Genomic DNA, 12424 nt, shown 5'->3' with positions numbered 1-12424 from the left:
AACATCTAATTGTATTTGTTCCTCTACCGGGCCTGGCGATTGCCTTTTCAGTACTATGAAAGCCACATTGAGCCTGCAAATAGGTGGGAAAATGTGGGATACAAATGTAACAAATAAATAAATATTATATACATAACTAATTTTTAAGACATTTTTTAAGGGTGCTCAGTTCACACATCAGTCAAATAAGCATACGACTGGCTGAGTCAAGAACCATCATTGCACCACTTGTGTTCTTGAAACGTGCAGACCTAACAATCCTGTCTGCACTTTTTGAAAAATAGCCATCATACAACCAGCGACCTATATAGCAATCACCACTAAGGCACAGGAAATCCTAAAGTGTATTCAATACCATATATATTGCAGATATACACAACTATCTTATAAATAACTAGACTCTATATATGAATAGCACACTATAACAAACCAAGTTACTGTTGAAACTCAGCACTGAGTAGAGGGAATGTGCATTGTTACTTTGGAGAGATTTATATTCAGGGTGAAGGATCTGGACTGAGTACTATGTTTTACACCAACTTGATTATCACCAGTGACGTTACTAATAATATTGAACAAGTTCTACCATTTTAAGATAAGTGCTGCTCAGGTACTTGCTTTGTTATAGTTTGCCATTCATATTTAGGCTCCAGTTATTTATAAGATAGTTGTGTATATATCTGCAATATATGTGGTACTGAATACACTTTAGCATTTCCTGTGCCTTAGTGGTGATTGCTATATAGGTTGCTGTGGTTATTTTAAAAAAATGCAGACAGGATTGTTAGGTCTGCATGTTTCAAGAACACAAGTGGTGCAATGATAGTTCTTGACTCAGCCAATTTGACTGATTTGTGAACTGAGCACCCTTAAAAAAATGTATAAAATAATTCTTTAAACTTAGTTATGTTTATGATTCATGATATCGTGTAGTATTTTATTATTTATAATTAAGACTATTGGGATATGTATACCTAAGTGTGGAGGTCTTTTACTAAAGATTAGCTGGAGTTATCTGTAGCAGGGCCTATAGGGGCCCTGCTACAGATAACTCGAGTTAATCTTTAGTAAAAGTCCCCCATTATTTGTTATATGTGTGAGGTATAAGGTAACATTTATTTCTCCTAAATTCATAGTATGGTATACTCATATTCTGAAGACAGTCCCAGTACTCTCCTGGGATACATGGAGGGGCATAATCGAAAGGGGCGCCCAAGGTTTCCTGAGGACGTCCTCGCAGGATGTCCCAGCGAAGGGGCGGGGAAACCCGTATTATCAAAACAAGATGGACGTCCATCTTTCATTTCGATAATACAGTCGGAGATGCCCAAGTTGCAAAATTTAGGTTGACCTTAGAGATGGTCATTCCCTATTTTCGTTGATAATGGAAACCGAGGATGCCCATCTCAGAAACGACCAAATCCAAGCCATTTGGTTGTGGGAGGAGCCAGCATTCGTAGTGCACTGGTCCCCCTGACATGCCAAGACACCAACCGGGCACCCTAGGGGGCATTGCAGTGGACTTCAGAAATTGCTCCCAGGTGCATAGCTCCCTTACCTTGTGTGCTGAGCCCCCCAACCCCACTCCCCCCAATTGTACACCACTACCATAGCCCTTATGGGTGAAGGGGGGCACCTACATGTGGGTACAGTGGGTTTCTGGTGGGTTTTGAAGGGCTCACATTTACCACCACAAGTGTAACAGATAGGGGGGGTGGGTCTGGGTCCGCCTGCCTGAAGTGCACTGCACCCACTAAAACTGCTCCAGGGACCTGCATACTGCTATCATGGAGCTGGGTATGATATTTGAGGCTGGCATAGAGGCTGGAAAAAATATCTAAAAAATTTTTTTTGAGGGTGGGAGGGGGTTACTGACCATTGGGGGAGTAAGGGGAGGTCATTTGGTCATTTAGGGCACATTTTTGTGGCTTGGTCGTAAGGACCAGGTAAAGTCGTCTAAGTGTTCGTCAGGGACGCCCTTCTTTTTTCCATTATTGGTCGAGGACACCCATGTGTTAGGCACGCCCCAGTCCCACCTTCGCTACGCTTCTGACACGCCCCTGTGAACTTTAGTCATCCCCGCAACGGAAAGCAGTTGAGGACGTCCTAAATCAGCTTTTGATTATGCTGATTTGGGCGACCCTGTGAGAAGTACGCCCATCTTCAGATTTGTGTCGAAAGATGGGCGTCCTTCTCTTTTGAAAATAAGCCTGATGAGAAACCTGGACAGGTACCTAGTGATACTGCACATTTGCTCTGTAACTGAATATTTAGAATTTCATAAAAACGTAAGACCTAGTTTTTATGGGCATGTTTTGTAAACTGTGATTTTACATGTTTTTCCCTCTTTCTGTATACTGATTAACAATTTTCTTAAGTTTAAATGAGTTATCATGATACATCTGAGAACCTTGGGGGTAATAGGTGCAATATTACATTGTATAAATAAACAGGATGATATCTTGGATCCTGTATCTCATACATATCTTGCTTTTTTCTCACACTTGGGGAGTAGGGTTATTATGAGCTGTTGGTCCAGGATCCAACTAGAGAAGTAAGTACTATAGATACATTCCTTACTGGTATGCAGGACCTGGTGCAGGGGGTAATGGTGGTGGGGCTGCTAGGCAATAGTGATCACAATGTGATAAAAAAAATTAATCACTAAAATTAAGATACTAAAAAAAAAATTCAGCTGCAGCATTCATTTAAAAAAGGGAGACTATGATAAAATGAGGGAATTTATTAGAGAAAAAACAAAAGGAATTATTGCCAGGGTCAAAAATTAGCATGAAGTATGGACATTTTTTAAGTGGCCATTTTGGAAACCCAGATAAAATATATTCCAACTGTTAAAAAGGGTCTAAAGAAGGTCAAATGGCAGGCAGTGTGATTTAATGGTGAGATGAAATAAATAGTGAAAACCAAAAGAGCCCAGACATTGGCAAGATACATATAAAAATTAATAAGACAGGCCAAGAGAAACTATAAAAAGCTTGTTGGAGATGCAAGAACTAAACACTTTTTCAAGTACATTCAAACAGAAAACACATAAGGGAGTCAGCTGGAACACTGGACAAACAAAAATGGAATGCTCAGGGAGGATAACACAGCTGAAAGACTAGGGAACTAATTTTCAAAGCAATTAGACTTATAAAGTTCCATAGATTACTATGAGGCATATTTTGAAAGAAAGTGCTTTGAAAATACGCCTCTATGTAACTTTTTAAGTCTAACTGCTTTGAAAATATGCCTCCATATCTTTACTGAGAAAGATGTTGGACAGTCATGCCTACAATCAGAAACCTTCTTTGATGGTGATGATTCATAGCAAGGAAAGCACGTCACTGTAAGTCTAGATGTATTAAAACAAATTGATAATCTGGTAAGCGCAAGGACTGATGGAATTCATGACAGAACCCTGAATGCACTCAAGAAATTGTTAACTTGTTATTAGTCATCTGTAAACTATACCATTCAAAACAGTAACAAAGCCAGAAGATGGCCAATGTAAAGACAATTTTTAAAAAGGGCTTCCAGGGTGATCCAGGCAGCAAGAGACCTCTCAGCCTGATGCTGGTGCCACACAAAATGATTAAAGCAATACTAAAAAAAACTAAGGGCCCCTTTTACCAAGCTATGGTAAAAGGGGCCCTGCAGTAGCATCATCACCTGGATGCACCATGCACAGAGGCCCCCTTTTACCACAGCAAGTAAAAGGCTTTTTTTTCTTAAAGGGAAATGGTCCTGCGGTAAGTGAACCACTTGCCATGCAGCAATTTCCTGGGGGAGCCCTTACCACCACCCATTTAGGAGGCAGTAAGGTCTCCTGTGCTACCCAGCGCACGGTGCTGACCTATTACTGCCAGGTAAGCCCCCAGTGCTGGAAAATAAAAATGCATTTTCTAGCACCAGAGTTGGCGAGCAGCACTAGGCCTGATTTGCTGCACGCCAACACGACAGTAGCCCTACCACCCTTTAGTAAACAGGCCCCCAAATTACAGACCATATAGATAGATATGGCTTAAAGGGAATGAGTCAGCATGAGTCCAGCACAGGCAAATCGTGCCTTACCAAATTAGGTTTTTTTTAAGGTACAAACAAACAAGTTGAAAATAGTGAGCTGGTTGATATACAGGGACAGGATGTACAAATGGTATCTCAGACGTCCAGGTTAAGACATCTCAAGTTCCACTAGTACCTTAGAATATGATCCGCTGACTAGAACCTGTTCTAAAATACACAAAGAAATGGATGTTTATGCACTATGCACTAACTACATGCAGGGGGGACGTCCATTTTGGAAAAATAAATTTATGTTATGAAATGGCAACATAAACATTTATTTCTCCTAAAGCAGTCACAGAGTCAAGTATCCCTTGCCAGTTTCGCATTTGGAGGGGGGAGGCACCTACCACTGGGGAAATTAAAGAGGTGCCCCCCCTCCACCAAATTCCTGCATGCAGTGCTGATCAATAGGAGCTGCAAGGTCTAAATCCCAACGTCCATCTTTTTGGACACAAACATTCATTTCCTTTCTGAGATAGGGAATATTTCTCTATTTTTTAGGTCTGCCCTAGTTCTGTCCAGATCATGCCCCCTTGCCCTATGGCCATTCTTCAATTTTAGATGCTTACCTCCCAGCTTTGTAAAATCAGAATTTAAACTTTCATGCATTATGAACATCTAAGTGCCAGTTTATGGATGTCTAAAACATGAATAGTGTCTGTGGATTTTCTGAAGGTGTTAGAATAGGTCCCTCATGAGAGACTCCTTATGAAATTTGAGAGTCATGCAGTAAGAAGCCATGCCCTTTTGTATTGACAAGTCATTAAAAAATAAAAAGATGATAAAAAAAAAAAAAGAAGCCATGCCCTTTTGTAGATTGCTAACTGGCTAAATTGAAACTGTTAAACAGGAAACAACTATTAGCCTTTAAAACAACATAAAAACAAGAGGATGCTCCGAGAAACTAAAGGGGTCTTTTACGAAGCCGCACTAGCGTTTTTACTTAGTGGTAAAAATCAGCTGGCGGTAAACGCTGAGATGCCCATTATATTCCTATGGGTGTCTCAGCATTTACTGCCAGCTGATTTTTACCGTGAGCTAAAAACGCTATTGCGGCTTTGTGAAAGGGTCCCCTAAAGCCCACTAGACTGAAAACAATCACATAAATATTGTTATAAAACTTTTTAAGATCTGCAGTGCTGAGTACTTGCATCCCAAACTGGGCAATGTCAAAGACAGGAAGCTGAGCTCAATGGACCTTAGTCTGATTCTGCATGGCTTGTTATGTTGTTATGTTGTGGTATTTTTTTTTACTTGAGTTTCTCTTTTTTTAATGTACGTTCTGCGGCATGGACACAGAGTCTTTTTATACTGGTCTTAGCGTCTAGGTTATCACATATTGGAGGTCATTTTGTAAAGCCTTCTCTGTGTGTAAAGTATATTTTACATATGGAAATTAGCAGTGATAGACTGACCATACGAGTAACTGGGCAGTGCCTGAGGGCCCAGTGCCTCTCCCCTCCGCACACTACAGCCCCCGGGCCTACTTTGAAGGGCCCCGGTGGTATAGTGGCCTCTTTGGGGGCAGGAAAGAACCCCACTCTTTCCTGCTTGCTGCACTTCTCCATCCGGCACACCTGCATCTTCAAAACGTATGGCAAGACTGCTGAGATCCACAAGATTACTACAGGAAGTCTCGGCAGCCATTAAGCAGAAGCGGCGGCAGTGCAAGAGTGTGGTTGTTTCTTGCCCCCCCCCCCCCCAAAAGACCACCAAGGCTCTTCAAGGTAGGTCCGGGGGGAGGGGGCTGTAATGTGCAGGGGGTGCTGGAAACAACGGTGGGGATGGCAGGGGCCCAATGACCCTTTCTGCCCTGGGGCTCAGATCACTGTCAGTCCGCCTCTGGAAATTGGTATCTGCATGTGTACATTTATGTAATCTGCACACAGGCATTCCTGGGCACCTAGTATAGGTGATGCAAGCGGAGTACAGATGATTATGTACAATGGGCAATAGCATACCAAGGGCAGGGCAATGGGGGTGCACACCACCCTGAGTAATATTCTTTCAAAAAGCCAGGTGAAAATTGTAATAAATATTTATTGTCAAGCTATATCACAGCACAACCATAAAAAGGAGACGGAGAAGTGGGAAACCACAGGCCAGTAAGCCCCACTGCAGTGGCTAGAAAAGTAATGGTTTATAATGGGCTAGAAAACCCAGATCTTGGTTAAGTCCTGTCTGGTGGGTGTCAAAATATTTAATCATTGTGACTTCAAAGGTCTTGCATTCCTGTATTGTTTTAAAGTTTCCTTTAAGTATTCTCACTATAAAATCATTAGTAAGTGCAGAGCCGTAGCGAGGGGAGCTGACACCCGGGGCGGGTCACCACTGCGCACCCCCCCCCGGGTGCAGCACGGCGCACCCTCCTCCCGCTGGAGCGCACCCCCCCCCCCCCCGGAGCGCATACCTGCGGCGAGGGACGGGCGGGAGGATCGATCCACCCCGACTGCACGTTGCTGGGGTGTGTCGGCTCCGCGCTGGTTCACTGCTCTCTCTGTCCCGGAACAGGAAGTAACCTGTTCCGGGGCAGAGAGGGCAGTGCACCAGCGCGGAGCCGACACCCCCCAGCAGCGTGCACCCGGGGCGGACCGCCCCCCTTCCTACGCCACTGGTACAGTGTTCTGGTTTTGTGAAGTGCTGTCCCACAGAGGTAACATCCTGACTGGGTTGCTTTGTCACCCTCTGATCACCATGCATATCTCCCTGTCCCCCATCCTCTCAGCCCTCTCTGTTTCTCACCTAGCCCACTCCTCCCTCATCCTTTCAGACAGTCACTAAAATACTTTGTTGTTTCACTTATATATGCTGTTACTTATCAAAATTTGCTTATTTCTGATCTGATGAAGAAGGGCTACTTTTGAAAGCTAATCAAAAAATGTATTAAGTTAGTCCAATAAAAAAGGTATCATCTTATTTTTTTAACTTATTCCTCAAATCAGTGTGAGATTTATAGTCCCTGATTCTATCCATTGAAATCCATGCTGCAAGTCCCATAGTGCATCAGTACGGGGTTGTCAGAAGCCAGAAATTGTCTAAAATCTCCCTGTTGGAACTGGGTAACTTGGCAGCTCTGAGGAGCTCAGTATATACTCTGAACCTCCAGTTTTTTACTACTACTACTCAACATTTCTAGAGCGCTACTAGGGTTATGCAGCGCTGTACAGTTTAACAGAAAGGACAGTCCCTGCTCAAAGGAGCTTACAATCTAAAGGACGAAATGTCAAGTTGGGGCAGTCTAGATTTCTTGAATAGAGGTATAGTGGTTAGGTGGCAAAGGCGACATTGAAGAGGTGGGCTTTGAGCAAAGATTTGAAGATGGGCAGGGAAGGGGCCTGGCGAATGGGCTCAGGGAGTTTATTCCAAGCATGGGGTGAGGCGAGGCAAAAAAGGGCGGAGCCTGGAGTTGGCGGTGGTGGAGAAGGGTACTGAAAGGAGGGATTTGTCTTGAGAGCGGAGGTTACGGGTAGGAACGTAAGGGGAGATGAGGGTAGAGAGGTAGGGAGGGGCTGCAGAACGAGTGCATTTGTAGGTTAGTAGGAGAAGCTTGAACTGTATGCGGTACCTGATCGGAAGCCAGTGAAGTGATTTGAGGAGAGGGGTCGTGTGAGTATATCGGTCCAGGCGGAAGATAAGACGTGCAGCAGAGTTCTGAAAGGACTGAAGGGGGGATAGATGGCAAAGTGGGAGGCCAGTGAGGAGTAGGTTGCAGTAGTCGAGACGAGAGGTAATGAGAGAGTGGATGAGAGTTCGGGTGGTGTGCTCAGAGAGGAAAGGGCAAATTTTGCTAATGTTGTAGAGGAAGAAGCGACAGGTCTTGGCTATCTGCTGGATATGCGCAGAGAAGGAGAGGGAGGAGTCGAAGATGACTCCGAGGTTGCAGGCAGATGAGACTGGGACGATGAGGGTGTTATCTACTGAGATAGAGAGTGGAGGGAGAGGAGAAGTGGGTTTGGGTGGGAAGACAATAAGCTCAGTCTTGGCCATGTTCAGTTTCAGGTGGCGGTTGGACATCCAGGCAGCAATGTCGGATAAGCAGGCCGATACTTTGGCCTGGGTTTCCGCAGTGAAGTCTGGTGTGGAGAGATAAAGCTGGGTGTCATCAGCATAAAGATGATATTGGAAACCAAGAGATTAGATCAGGGAGCCCAGGGAAGAGGTGTAGATTGAAAAAAGAAGGGGTCCAAGGACAGATCCTTTCAGTCCCCAACAATAGATCTAGGACCTTTCCCCATACAACTCACCATACAAAAATATTATTCAAATCGCAAAATATGACAAAAGCAGATATAAATTCCTACTGTAAATTAATAATTTCCATTTGCTAAATTCAAAAATAAATGCTTTACTCTTCCTTTATCTGGCCATTTTATTCATATTTGTCACAGTTTGCTTTTCTCTGTCTTTTCTTAACTCTCTTTCAAAGGTTTCCAGTCCATCTGCAACATCTTCCTTTCTGTCTTCCTTGCTTCCTTTCCTACATCCATTTCTGATTTCAGTCTTTTCCTTTCATTTTTGTCCATTTATTTTTCTCCCTCTGATTTCATTCAATAATACTATCTAGTCTTCAGTCTTCCTCTCTTTACTACATCTACCTGCAGCTTACCACTTCCCTCACCCTAGCCCTCCTACTCCTCATCCTATGATTCCTCAGTTTTCATGCTAACACACCCCTCTATTCAGCACTTCCTCTCTCCCTCCCTGCACCACCTCTCTCTTTTCCCTCCTCTGCCCAGCATCTCCTCTCTCCCACTTCCATCCAGAATCTCAGCTCTTTCCACCTCCATCCAGCATTTCTCCATCAGCCTAATTTGCAGCCCCCATGTCTAGCTTCTCTCTGTGTCACCATCTCCCCTTTCTCCTTATCCCCCCAGTCCAGCATTCCCCTCTGTTCCTATTCCTCTCCAATTGTCCAGCATGTCCCTTTTGCTTTCTGACAACCCCCCCCCATGTCCAGCATGTCCCTTTCTGTGCCCCATACCCCCATGTACCTTTTTACTTTCTACCCAATCCAGCATCTCCTCCTTCTCTAAACCAGCATCTTCCCCATCCTGTTCTAGTACCCCCTTCCTTACCCATCCACCATCTACCCTTCTCTCCCTGAGCAAGCATATTTCCTTTCATTCCATCCTTCCTTGATCCTGTCTTCCCTATCTTCCTTCTCTCTACCCCTCTATCCAGCATCTTCCCCTTGTCTCCCTAATCCCTCTTCCCATGTTCAGCATCTTACCTCTGTCTTTCTCTCCCCCTCTCCATTATTTTTCCTGTCTTTATACTTTCCACCACATCCTCTCTGTCTTTCTACTGTATACAGGGTCCAGCATCCCCCTCTGTGCCCCTATTCCCTCTCCCCCCCCCCCCACCATGTCCACAATTCCCACTTTCAGCCTAGCCAATATCTTCCTTTCTCTTTTTCCCCCTATAAGCCATGATTTTCCTTCCCCATCCTATTTCATCATCTATTACCTACTACCCGGCTCATATCTGACACCTCCCCTCCTCTCCTTGAGAAAGCATATCCACCCTCCCTCCTCAATCTAGCATCTGCACTTTCCTCCCCCAGCCCTGATCCAGAATTGCTCCTCCCTTCTACCCACTGCTTCCTCTGCATCTGCTGTTTTCTGCTATGTGCAGTAGTGGCAATAAAGCAGAGAGAAGCAGTGGGGCCTTCCATAATGCTGGCACTGCTATACACTCTGCTGGTGCCGGTCCACCCCCCCTCTGAAATCACTTCATGTTTTTGAGGGCGGGACCAGGACCAAAACCATCACCGGGAGTGTGTAGAAGCGCTGGCATTATGAAAGGCCCTGCACGCGGTTTCCCTCTGCTTTATAGCCGCTGCGGAAGCAGTGGGTAGAACGGAGATGTAATTCTGAAACCCACCATCTACCCTTCTCTCCCTGAGCAAGCATATTTCCTTTCTTTCCATCCTTCCTTGATCCAGCATCTCCTGTCTTCCTTCTCACTGCGTGGCAAACCAGCACTGGGCCCCCCTTAGAGGCTGGACCCAGGGGAATCTCCCCCTGCCCCCCCCCCCTTCTCAGAGGCCCGGGCATGGAGCTGCAGACTGCCTTGTTGGGCAGACTGGATGGACCATATGGGTCTTTATCTGCTGTCATTTAACTATGTTACTATAAAATTGACATTGTAGCTGTGCTCTAACCTTCAGGCCCCTCTGTAAAAACAGTTTTTCTTTCAGCATATTGATATTATAGTCAAGCAGAGAGCAAGTCCTAAATTCACCTCAGAAAAACACTGAAACATACTAACTCCACAAAAAGTAGCATAGCATTGCTAGTACATTTTCAAACCAAAAAAATTAATGTTTTGGACAAAGGTAAAATGTTTCAATGTTTCTGGACAGTTTTTTTTCCCCCTAGGTAGCTAACACACATCCTCTCCCATTATTAACAACATACAGGAGAAAACTGTCCAACGGCATCTTGTTCCGTTTAAATTCCTAAGCAAAGTCAAGATTAAGAATCAAAAGAAACGTAAGGTTAACATCCCTGTAATAATACAAATATTAACAATTTTGTAAGAAATCAGGAAACAGCGGGAAATGTGCAGAGGGCTGAGTGTACCTGAAACATATCCTTTCATGAGATAGCGGGGAATGTACAGAAGGGCTGACACCTTGCCATGAGACAGCAGGAACTGTGTAAAGGAGCTGAGTGTCTATAACATATCCTATCATGAGTCAGAAGGGCTGAGTGTTTATGCAATACATCCTGATATAAGACGGCAGGGGACTATGTGGGAAGATTCAGTGTTAACAGACTGGTCCAAGTGTCACAGGGTGTATCGCATAAGGCAGATTGATGGCTCATTCCCATCATTTCAGGAGTGAGTACAGCTTGAAAAGAAGAGTTTATTTAGCTCTTCTCTCCCCCCCTACCCCCCCCCAAAAAAAAAAATTTCAGCAGGGTTTAACAAGTATTATTATTCAGTAATTAATGGGTTCTAAAACAGTAAGCACAACAGGCTGTCCTTAATTAATGAATATGGGGGGGGGGGGGGGGGGGAGACCAGTAATAAAGAGGAAGGAGAGGCAATGTGGGTCAGGTGCTAGAACAGAGTTTTCTCAGCACTGTGAAGAGACAGCAGTTACTACACCAGCCCCCTCACTAGGTAAGGCCCCTGTCCTAACCTACGCCCCTTCTGGGCCTAAAGGTACTGAGGAGGAGAGCACCCAGCCGAAGTGTGGGTGACCAGAACAGAGAGATTAGGGTTAATGTTCAGTGATAGATATTTATGGGAGAATACAGACCATCGCTTTGCTATAATTCATATATAAAACGCCCTTAATGAATGCATCTGAAACCAACCCAGCTTCTCCCAGTACCCACAGCACCAGTATAGTCGCTTGCTTCCCAACTGCAGCTGATCCAGCATTAGGATAAAAGGACAACACAGAGGCCCCCTTCATTCAAATACATAAATGCAACATCCTGCTCTCCCCCCTACACACACCTGTACACACGTCCACAACTCTCCTCCCCACGCACTTATATATACACACAATCTCTTCCATGACACGCATATAGCCCTCCCACTTTCTCAACACACACCTCACCATACACATACAAATACACAAGCAGCCCCCTTCAACGTACAATCCCCTATCCATACAACCAAATGCCTCCTCCCCCACAAATACACAATATCACATACACATAGCCTCCTAACTACATAGCTTTTCACACACAAATTTAAATGCTCAAAAACAGCAGTTTCCATGGGGACACATGCAACCCTTTTCCAGTACTCCCAAACCTACAGCCTCTTCCCCATACAAATAAACACAGCCCCCAATACAAATACAGATTGCATGCAATCATGTCAGATGCAAACCCTGTCACCCCCCCCCCCCCCCCACCCATCATACACATAACTGGATGCAATCACGTCAGATGCAATCTGTCACTGTTCCCCCCATCTTACATACTGCACGCTATCACACATCAGATGCAATCTGTCACTGTTTCCCCCCATCATACACACACTGCATGTAATCACACGTCAGAAACAATCTGTCATTGTTCTCCCCATCATATACATACACTGCATGTAGTCACACGTCAGATGCAATCTGTCATTTCCCCCCTCCCCCAATCTTATACATACACTGCATGCAATCACACGTCAGATGCAATCTGTCACTACTCCCTCCCCCCCCCCCTCCCGGGCTCCTCCGCCAATCCTGTAAAATCTGGGGAGTGGGTGGGCGGCGGCTCCCCTTACCCTGCAGGGCGCGTGCCCCCCTCTCCCGGGCTCGGCGGCGGGTGAGCTGCAGTCCCCTGTCCGCGTGCGTCTCATCCGCTACGCTAGATGGAGGGGGCTGGGGGGAGAGAGC

At 45.0% G+C, this 12424-nt stretch overlaps 1 protein-coding gene across 2 annotated transcripts in view; it reads right to left on the bottom strand.

Moving 5' to 3' along the window:
- The window catches only part of PELI3 (pellino E3 ubiquitin protein ligase family member 3), a 34660-nt gene extending 22236 nt beyond the window's left edge, over positions 1–12424 (bottom strand). For both annotated transcript variants that reach the window (XM_030219778.1, XM_030219779.1), the window contains exon 1: positions 12313–12424. The gene's annotated coding sequence lies outside the window, so the exon portion shown is untranslated. The remainder of the gene's footprint in view (positions 1–12312) is intronic.

This window comes from Microcaecilia unicolor, chromosome 11 (assembly GCF_901765095.1).
Source record: "Microcaecilia unicolor chromosome 11, aMicUni1.1, whole genome shotgun sequence".
Classification (NCBI taxonomy): domain Eukaryota; kingdom Metazoa; phylum Chordata; class Amphibia; order Gymnophiona; family Siphonopidae; genus Microcaecilia; species Microcaecilia unicolor.
The sequence above is the reverse complement of the archived record's forward strand: the minus strand, read 5'-3'. Positions and strand labels throughout refer to the sequence as shown.